The 10507-nt window shown below is 41.6% G+C and overlaps 2 non-coding genes across 2 annotated transcripts; one reads left to right on the top strand and one right to left on the bottom strand.

The window, feature by feature from the left end:
* Positions 1-4084: 4084 nt before the first annotated feature.
* Trnat-ugu (transfer RNA threonine (anticodon UGU)) lies at positions 4085-4159 on the bottom strand. The gene has a single exon. It is a non-coding gene; the product is annotated as a tRNA-Thr (tRNA).
* Positions 4160-4700: 541 nt separating this feature from the next.
* Trnat-ugu (transfer RNA threonine (anticodon UGU)) lies at positions 4701-4775 on the top strand. The gene has a single exon. It is a non-coding gene; the product is annotated as a tRNA-Thr (tRNA).
* The last annotated feature ends 5732 nt before the right edge of the window (positions 4776-10507 follow it).

Raw genomic sequence — 10507 nt, 5'->3', positions numbered from 1 at the left:
TCTTAGGTTAGTTAAGTTTAAGAAGTTCTAAGTTCTAGGTGACTGATGACCTCAGCAGTTAATTCCCATAGTGCTCAGAGCCATTTGAACCATTTGCCAATGGTGAGATCGTCATGATACTTTTTCAGTCACAGGCCACACATTCTGTAGGTATACATTATGTGTCTCTAATGCAGTGGTTTCCATTACCTTTGCATACACATTCTATTGACCATTGCGGAAACTTCCGCCTTCTTTATTCAGAAGCCATTGAAATATTGCCTTGTTTTTAAAGCACTCACAATGAACGGTTAACATCCGCCCGTTGTAAAAAAAAAAAAAAAAAAAAAAAAAAAAAAAAAAGGTAAATTGATTGTATTCTGGTTTTAAGTATCAGTTTGGGATATTGCATCTGACGTGACTAAAGGCCGTTAGACAGGTAATTCCAGACAATACAGACATGCAAGATCAAGCATTTTGTGCATTTGTGCCAACAAGCACCAATCCCCTTCGCCTCCGCACATTTCAAGAATACTCGTAGAAGCATGTTCAACTATGTGGAGCTCGGGTGACAACCATGTTCTTGTTTTGGCCGGTTTTACAGTTGTTATACGAAAAAATAAAATAAAGAGAGGAGACATGATACGTGGGGAAAATACCACTTAATGAGGCGAAATACTAATTTTGATATGATATCTCTCTGAGCTGAAGGTGTATCCACTAACGGTTCTATTTACTTCAGAAATAAACATACTCGAACCTTCTGATAGTCGCTACACCTTCGACTAAAATTCAGGATACAATAACGATAGAAGATAAACCGTGTTGCTAGAAGTCAAGGGGAAGTGTTATGCCATTTGATGAGGTGCCGTGTACAACTCCCAATAACTGAGGATCATGTTAAAAGACAGATGTGTGGTGAACACCGTCTGAAGTCGCGAGTTAAATGTCTTTGGCCGTGAGACGATAAAAGGCACAAGACGCCTCGGCCATAGCATATCGGGGACTAATTAGGAATTCTGGCGGGGGGTGGGGGTGGGGAGAGGGGGGGGGGAACTAAAGACACCAGATGTATTCAGACAGTTAATAATTTAATTGTAAGACAAAAATTTTAATCTACAAAATACAGGCATCCAGAAAATGAATGTGGGCCTAATAGAAAGTGTAAAATGCCAAAACCGGAACGGATAGAGGATAAACGTAGAGCTGTAGACCCATGCATAGCTATGGGAGAGAAAGACACCAGTTACAGGAGAACTACAGAAACCTGTCGAGAAAAGAAAAGCAAGCAACTGCAGGGCTGTCAAAACCTCAGATGGACAGCCAGTTCTAAGCAAAGAAGGGAAGGTGGAAGGAATATACAGAAGGACAATACAAATCAACCGAACTTGAAGACAGTACTAAGGAAAGGAGAGAGAATGTAAATGAAGATGAAATGGCAGATATGATGCTGCGAGAAGAATCTTGGTTGGTTGGTTGGTTGAGTTGGTTCAATGGTTCAAATGGCTCTGAGCACTATGGGACTCAACTGCTGAGGTCATTAGTCCCCTAGAACTTAGAACTAGTTAAACCTAACAAACCTAAGGACATCACAAACATCCATGCCCGAGGCAGGATTCGAACCTGCGACCGTAGCGGTCTCGCGGTTCCAGACTGCAGCGCCTTTAACCGCACGGCCACTTCGGCCGGCTGGGTTGAGTTGGGGGAGGGGACCAAACAGCAAGGTCATCGGTCCCATCGGATAAGGGAAGGCTCGGGCAGGAAATCGCCCGTGCCCTTTCAGAGAACCATCCTGTCATTTACCTGAAACGATTTAGGGAAATCACGAAAAACATAAATCAGGATGGCCGAATGCGAGTCCAGTTTGCTAACCACTGCGCCACCTCACTCGACGAAAAGAATCTGACTGAGACTACAAAAACGTAAGTTAGAATGAGGCCCATGGAGTGGACGACATTCCATCAGAATTATTGAGCTTCTTAGGAGAACAGGCCATGACAAAACTTTTCCACCTAGTGTGCAGGTATGTTAGCAGGCGAAATACCCTCGGACTTCAAGAATACTGTAGTAATTCCTATTCCCAAGATGAAAGATGCTTACGGAATGTTACGTAACGTCGGTTTAAGAAGTTGTGGTTGCAGAATAGTGCCACGGATACTTTACAGAAGAATGTAAAGCCTGTTAGAAGCGCCCTCGTTGAAGATATATTTGAATTTGAAAGATGTCTATGAACACATGAGACAATATAGAATACACGAATAGTACTAGAAGATAAATTTAAGAAGTAAAAACTAAATTTAGAGTATTTATAGGTTTAGAGGAAGCTGACTAGAATGAATTCCTTTAAAATTCTGAAGGTAGCTGGTATGAAATACAGAAGACCTACAACTTGTACAGAACAGACAATATAGAATACACGAAAACTCTTAGAAGATAAATTTAAGAAGGAAAACCTACATTTACAATTTTTATAGGTTTAGAGAAAGCTTTTGACAAAGCTGACTAGAATGAACTCTTTGAAATTCTGAAGCTAGCTGGTATAAAATACAGAAGACCTACAACTTGTACAGAAACTATAGTTCCATCATAAGAGTTGAAGAACAGTAAAGGGAAATGTATGTATGGCATACCTGGGTGCGGATCCCCTTCCGGCGAGTTCGGCTGCCTGGTGAAAATCTCTAATTGGTGCCATTTCGGCGACTTGTGCGTCGGTAATGAGGAAATGATGATGAGGACAACAAACACACACACACACACACACACACACACACACACACACACATACTCATACACACATGCAGAGAAAATCCCTGACCGGACCGGAAATCAAACCCAGGGCTCCGTGACCAATAGTCAGCAACGCTAACCACAAAGCACTAGCTTCTGACGTTGAGAAAGGAGTGACACAGGGTTGTACCCAGTTCCAAATTTTATTCAGTATGTTGAGCAACAAGTACAGGAATCCAACGCGAAATTTGGGAAGGATGTTTACGTTCTACAAGAATAAACAGTGTCTTTGAGGTTTGCCGATGTCACTGTAACTTTATCAGAGACGGAAAAGAGCCTGGAAGATCACTTGAGCGGAGTGGATCATATAATTAATACCAGCAAAAATAAAAAAGGGTAGTAGAATATAGCCGAACCAAATAACGCGATGCCAAGGGAATAAAAATACGAAATGAGATATTAAAACCAGTAAATGAGTTCTGCTATTTATGTTGCAAAATAATTGACGAGGTGAAAAGTAGGGAGCACATGGCAAAAAAAGAGAAAAGCATTTGTGAAAAAGAGAAATTCGTCAACATCGAATATAAATGTAAATGTCTTTATACAAGGTGTACAACTTTGCTTCCGCCATTTTTCCCCAACATTTGAGGCTTTAATGAAACCAATTTTTACGCATGTATCATTCAAAGTATTTTCCATCGCTAGCCACTACTTTCTCCCATCTTTCGGGCAGTGTACGAATCCCGTGTCGAAAATATTGTTCATCTTTTGAAGCGATCCACGAATCGATCCAATTTGTGACTTATTCATGAGATAGGAAGTGTTGGTCAGCCAGGCCATGCGCCATTGATCTGAACAGGTGATAGAGGGAGCAATGTCTGGAGAATACGGCGGGTGGGGTAGGACTTCCCATTTTAACGTTTCCAAGTACTCGTACGTGTTGACCTCTTTAGCAACGCGGGGTCGAGCGTTGACGTGCTGCAAAATCACTTTATCGTGCCCCCGCTGTATTGAGGCCGTTGGTCTTTTAATTCTCTGCTCAAACGCATTAATTGCGCTCGATAACGAGCACCTGTGATTATTTCACTTGGTTTTAACACCTCATAGTACACGACGCCGAGCTGGTCTCACCAAATGCAGAGCATGATCTTGGAGCCGTGAATATTCGGTCTGGCCGTCGACGTGGAAGCATGGACGGGATATCCCCATGATTTTTTGCGTTTAAGGTTATCGTAATGAACCCATTTTTCGTCCCCGGACACAATGCGATGCAGAAATCCCTTCCGTTTTCGCCTCTGAAGCAACTGTTCACAAACACACAAACGTCTAGATGCAAACAGGCGTTGATGTACTTCATTGGGGACATGTTGAAAATGTGTGCCCCGACCGGGACTCGAACCCGGGATCTCCTGCTTACATGGCAGACGCTCTACCCATCTGAGCCACCGCGGGCACAGAGGATAGTGCGTCTGCAGGGACTTATCCCTTGCACGCTCCCCGTGAGATCCACATTCCCGACATGTCCACACCACTACATTCGTAGTGCACCTAATAGATGTTTGCCCATCATACTCATTACTCGTGGCAGATTAATCTACCAAGTCCCGTACGAGTTCGGGCATAGCGTGTGCGTTCGCACAAGAAGGTCAATGGCCGGGAAGCCATATTTTAACTATATATGACGGTAGTATCTGTTCCCGAAAGAACAGTTACCGTGGATGACCATGCAGCTTTGCTAGAAATGAAATGATAATCAAATGGACACCCTAGCTGCAAACAGGCGTTGATGAACTTCATTGGGGACATGTTGAAAATGTGTGCCCCGACCGGGACTCGAACCCGGGATCTCCTGCTTACATGACAGACGCTCTATCCATCTGAGCCACCGCGGGCACAGAGGATAGTGCGTCTGCAGGGACTTATCCCTTGCACGCTCCCCGTGAGGTCCACATTCCCGACATGTCCACACCACTACATTCGTAGTGCACCACTATGCCCGCGGTGGCTCAGATGGATAGAGCGTCTGCCATGTAAGCAGGAGATCCCGGGTTCGAGTCCCGGTCGGGGCACACATTTTCAACATGTCCCCAATGAAGTACATCAAAGCCTGTTTGCAGCTAGGGTGTCCATTTGATTATCATTTCATTTCTAGCAAAGCAGCATGGTCATCCACGGTAACTGTTCTTTCGGGAACAGATACTACCGTCATATACACAAACGTCTCTTGGTTTTAGCTCACACGGGACCCAAGTTCCTTCTTTCTGAATCATGCCCATAGCCTTGAGACGTTTTGAAATGGCTTGATGTGTCAGTCCCATTAATCGTGCCAATTCTTCTTGAGTCTGACGCGAGCCTTCACTCAGCAATGTCTTCAATCCCTGGACGTTCGAAAACATTCTCTCTTTCACCACTATGCCGGTCTATGATGTTAAAAACACATTTCTTGAAGCGTTAAAACTACTCACGACACGTTCTTTCACTAATATCGTCCTTACCATACGTACCTGAGAGCATTCGATGAGACTCAGCCGCTGTTTTTTTTCATATTGCAACAAAACAGTAACACCTCCCGCAAATGACGAGAATTAAGTTCGTAAACTGACATTTTCAGTCAGAAACAACTTTATGATGCAGACACAAATCGATTAATGTTTGAATGAGGTTATGTTGACCGAGGTCCAAGTTAACTGCTTGACGTCAACGATCTGTTTCTTTCAACCGCTACTTACCGTTGTCGTCACCTATCGGCAAACGGCGGAAGAAAAGTTGTACACCTTGTAGATTTAAAACTTTTCTAAGAGTATTTGTCTGGAGTGTTCCCAGGTATGAAAGTGAAACGTGGACGTCAAACAGTTCAAACAAAAAGTATGGCGCTACCGAAGACTTTCGAAGATTAGATGGGTACATTGGGTAACTAATGGAAAGGTACAGAACAGAATTTGGGGGAAAAGAAATTTATGCCATAACTTGAGTGGGGAAAGGTTTGGTTGATAGGGCCAGTATCATTAACCGTTGATGCCTCAGGATCTGTCCTATCAACCGAACCTCAGACATCAACGGTTAGTCAAACTGGTAATGAAAGATGTGGCAGGGTAAAAGTTGATTACGGTTTGTAGGTTCAAACAAATGTAGGTTGTATTTGTTATGAAGAGGCTTGAATAAGATAAACTTGCGCAGTAAGCTGCATCAAACCATTCTGTGCTGAAGATAACAACGACAACAACAACAAGAACAAGAACAACAACAACTACTACTACTATTACACTTCTTGTATACAAACAGGCATCGACAGACACCTTACTGACAAATATGTGCAGTTTTAAGAAAAAAAAATTATTTGATTGTGTATGAGTTGTTTATCATAAACACAGGTCTCGATGTAACAGTTGCTAAATAACAGCATTTAAATTGAAGAAATGCGATGATTATCATTCTACTTGAAATTCCATAGAAACACGCAAATGAAATGCATAAGAAGACGTAAATTGAATGAAGTAAGTGAATAGCAAGGACGGTTTTGTGGTGTAGAGGCTGTTGCACCATCTCTGGAGGTTGTAGGTGTGGTCTCCGGTTATTGCGGAACCATTGGGCGAGGGTCTTCGCTCATATGTTGTTCTCCTCGAGTCGTAGTTGGCGAGACTCTTGAGCAGTCGCACACAAACTGCGGCCGCGTGTCGCATGCGGCCAGAATCAAGTATCCGTGCGGCTCGCGGTACACAGCCGTATTTTACAATAACAAGCAGCTAGCAAGTAACAGCTGAACCCAAGAACGTCAACCGACGTTACTGGCTCAAATGGTTATGAGCACTATGGGACTTAACTTCTGAGGGCATCAGTCCCCTAGAACTTAGAACAACTTAAAACTAACTAACCTAAGGACATCATACACATCTATGCCCGAGGCAGGATTCGAACCTGCGACCGTAGGGGTCGCGCTGTTCCAGACTGTAGCGCCTAGAACTGCTCGGCCACTCTGGCCGGCCAACCGACGTTACTAGTTAAAAATTTGTTTGGAACACTGTTCCATGCAAAAAAAGCGATCTTTATAATATTATAAGTTATTTCAGTACACACTGTGGTGATTGCGTTTAAGCTGCTTATTTTTATATGACTGTCTTAGATCTTCTAAGAGATCATCTTCAGCTCTTACATCCCTTGATGACCGCAAGGAACTTTGGTGTGGAGTAGGTCTATCAGTGTAGGCGTGGATAACACTGCTCCACGCCTGCACAGATATATCTGAAGATGATCTTTCAGAAGATCGAAACTGTTCATCTAAAAATAAAAATAAGCAATTTAAATGTAATCACGACTGCGCGTACTGAAATAAGTTACGTTAGTAGCTCCTTAAAGATTGTAGTTTTCCTGGTCAGCAACAAACAAAAATACATATAGAAACAGTAATAGTTCAGGATGTGCTTAATGTGTTGGTGGATTCTGCATGAGCAAAGTGAAACTGGAGCTTACCCGAGGGGTGGATGGGTAACTAGCGGGGCAACTGCGGGGTCAGAGGATGAGGGAAGGGGAATGTTTTATTGTTTGTCTTCCAGTACTGACAACTGCCACTCATATCGATCAGCTACCGCGATATTAATTTTGACACGGAAGTAATATGTATTTGTCAATGCACATTACAGAGATGGCCATACTCAAATGCTTTATTTATTTGCAGCAAGGAACATAAAAGTAATTAAAACTGTTGTAATACCATAAAGGGAGAAAAAATGACATTCAACATATATAGAAATAATTTTTGATTGCGTCTCAAATTTCATACTGTAATGCGTTTAGATGTGAGTACAGCTACTATTATTAATCTGTTAGTCACCTGCTCACACAGACAACAAACAACACTTTGTCAGGTAACTACAGTGTCACAAGTTTGGGATTGATGAGGGTGGCTGCAGCCTGAAACGAACTGTCGACACGGAGCGTTCCCAATGACGCTGATTTTTGACGATCATTACTGGGGGGTCTTCGGGCAACGTGTCACGCACTTACTCTAGCTAGCATGTTGGCAGTTCATAACATATCAGTTTATGCAAGTCAAAAATTAAGAATAAGATCGGTAAATATGCGGGCCGAGATGCCGACCAACAATATCAGTATTGGCCCCTGAGCAAAAACGTTTGACTACCACTGAGGTAGAACATAATTTACCGCCAGGGAACGACATTGCTAACGACGGCTAACACTTCAAGTTCTTCCGCAATATTGTACCTAATTTTAATTTCATTGAGAACTAAATTACAATATAGTTTCCGGAAAAACTACTATTAATATCTTTTTGATAGTGACTTCTCAGGGATCTGGAGTTTTAAGGACGTTTTCGAAGCCCTCGGGAATTAGAGCTGCAGTAGGGTTTCTAGTCTTTCACAGTAACAAAGGAGTGCCCTTGTCGAAATTCTTATGAAGATCCAGAAAAGTATTCCAGGAAGAATTGGAAGAACTTCAAATCATCTTATCAATATTTGAATCCCTTCATTTCTGTGCTTTCGGCTTTGTCACCTTCCACCCTCCCCTGCATTTCCACCATCGCATGCACACCGTCGCTTCTCTATCATGTATCTATTAACCTGACATTTTGAGCGTAGCACTTGCAATAAAAAAATATTAAGGAACTTGCTGAAATATCTTAAACAATTTCTTCATTCCTAATGGCGTCAAACTTTCCTACTCCTTCGTCGTCTCGGAGTTTCTGTAGCGACTAGTGAAGTCCCATAGCGGCAGTGGACCAGGGTCCACGAACTCATAGGTGGCGTCCTAAGGAAGCTGTTGCGACCGCGCGAAAATAAATCAGTGGCCAGCGACTAAATTATTCCACTTGAACGCAAACTCGCAGAGCATCGTGCAAGAGGACGCCACCAGTTGGTTTGATACTTTCACGCAAAGTGAACGGGGCTACAATCTGTGGTTCAACTTACATTGTCTGAAATTTTGATCAGAGCTCCTCAAGAACGTTGAGTATTATGAAACAAGAGAAATTAAATTATGAAAAATCTAGTGCGTAATTTAATTTACTGACACTCTTCAGTGGATCATCAGAACATGTTAAAAATAAAAGGAGGAATTACAATGAGAAATTCCACAAAACAATTATATGCACAATGATTGCAGTTGCATCAATACTTGCAAAGAAATGAGAAGAACAAGCTAGACAGCCACACGTCAGAGGTCACTAAGGCATTGGAAAAAGTTCACATATGAAGCCTTGTGGCAAAATGAACGTACATAGAGATCAATAGTGGTGAGGAAAACAACTGCCACCACCAGATTGCGTTGGCCACTAATACAACGCATTAATAAGTATCGAAAAATGGAGATAATACACTGAAAGTCATAGAGGAAGCCTGCAGGCATATTATTTTTTAAAATTTATGTGATTCACAGAATAACAGTAAATAATACAACAAATATACATATTTCAGGTGGGGTGTTAGTTGCTACAATTACAAAACATAGAGCATCTATCAATAAGATGTAAAGTCCAACAAGATGGAACATATAAAATACAGAAATAAAATGATTTATGTTCATAAATGATTACAATGTGAGCGTGGAATATATCCTCATACAAATTAACTTGTGGTACCTGCTCTATGCTTAGTAATTGTACCATGAAACTGTATGTTTTAGTACTTTATTGATTGTTATTTTGTGCATCAGATACTTAAAAAAAATACTATGCGTGCATGATCTTTTCCGGCGTTTTCAAATTGTATAGCAGATAATCGATGTTCAGTGTATGATCCTATTGGTTACATTTTCTGATAGTCATTTGTGCACTATATTAGATGCCGACTCCATTTGGTGATGGCAGTTGTTGTCGTCACCGCTACTGGTCTCTATGTGCTTTGCGTTTGGCACTACGTTTCATGCACAGGGTGGCCCTACTTAAGCGTAAGTGCAAATATCTCTGGAACAACAACAGATTCTGGAAAGCAACTTTCACGGATATGAATATAAGATAACGTCTCATGAAAGAAAGTACAGCGAAACATTCTAAATCGTAAGCAAATATTATTTTGAACACAACTTACGATTTTTTTAAATGGGCACCCCGTATTATTTCTTACGCAGTGAGTAACACAAAAGATCACAAAAAGAATGGTTATGTTTGCATCACAATACATCAAATGACAATCCCGAAAAATTTCAAAGCGAAGTTAACGCTTGCAATAGCCGAAACACACTGCTATTGCACATCCCGTGATCAAAGTGTGAACCCCATGTTGCTCGTAATAGATGCGACCAAAGCTGTAGTTATTGCTATTTATACTGTTATTAAGTGGAATGGAATCAGATGCCCTGTCAGATATAATGAGAAATAAGGGGTTTACTCGTTTTCCTTTTTTTACAGTACTAGAATCGACACAACGGTAACTAAATACCGAATGTAAACATAATAAATGGTTGACGAAAGATCTAATAGACGTGTGAATGCTAGTTGTGCATTAGTTACATTATGGCACATGACAGCTACAGTAATGTCATCGTAGATTTTTAGTGACTGCTCTACAAATGAACTTTTGTGCATGGTGAAACGACGACATAAACGTACAATAGTCTTCTCAGAAATACCCAGAATGTTCGCCGGTATGCAGTTACATTTCTCACAGAAGTAACGCTATAACATATATTTGAAGAAATCGCCATTTATATTGAAACATCGCTGTGCATGATCCAACGCGGATAGGTTCACTGCTGCCAGTGTTTCTGGTGTTATTGATGCATGTGCAGCAGTAATATGGGCTTTCATGTTGTCCACTGTTGTTGGAACCCACTGATACACCATATTTTT

The sequence above is a fragment of the Schistocerca nitens genome, chromosome 9 (assembly GCF_023898315.1).
Source record: "Schistocerca nitens isolate TAMUIC-IGC-003100 chromosome 9, iqSchNite1.1, whole genome shotgun sequence".
Taxonomy (NCBI): domain Eukaryota; kingdom Metazoa; phylum Arthropoda; class Insecta; order Orthoptera; family Acrididae; genus Schistocerca; species Schistocerca nitens.
This window is presented reverse-complemented; position numbering and strand designations above follow the sequence as displayed.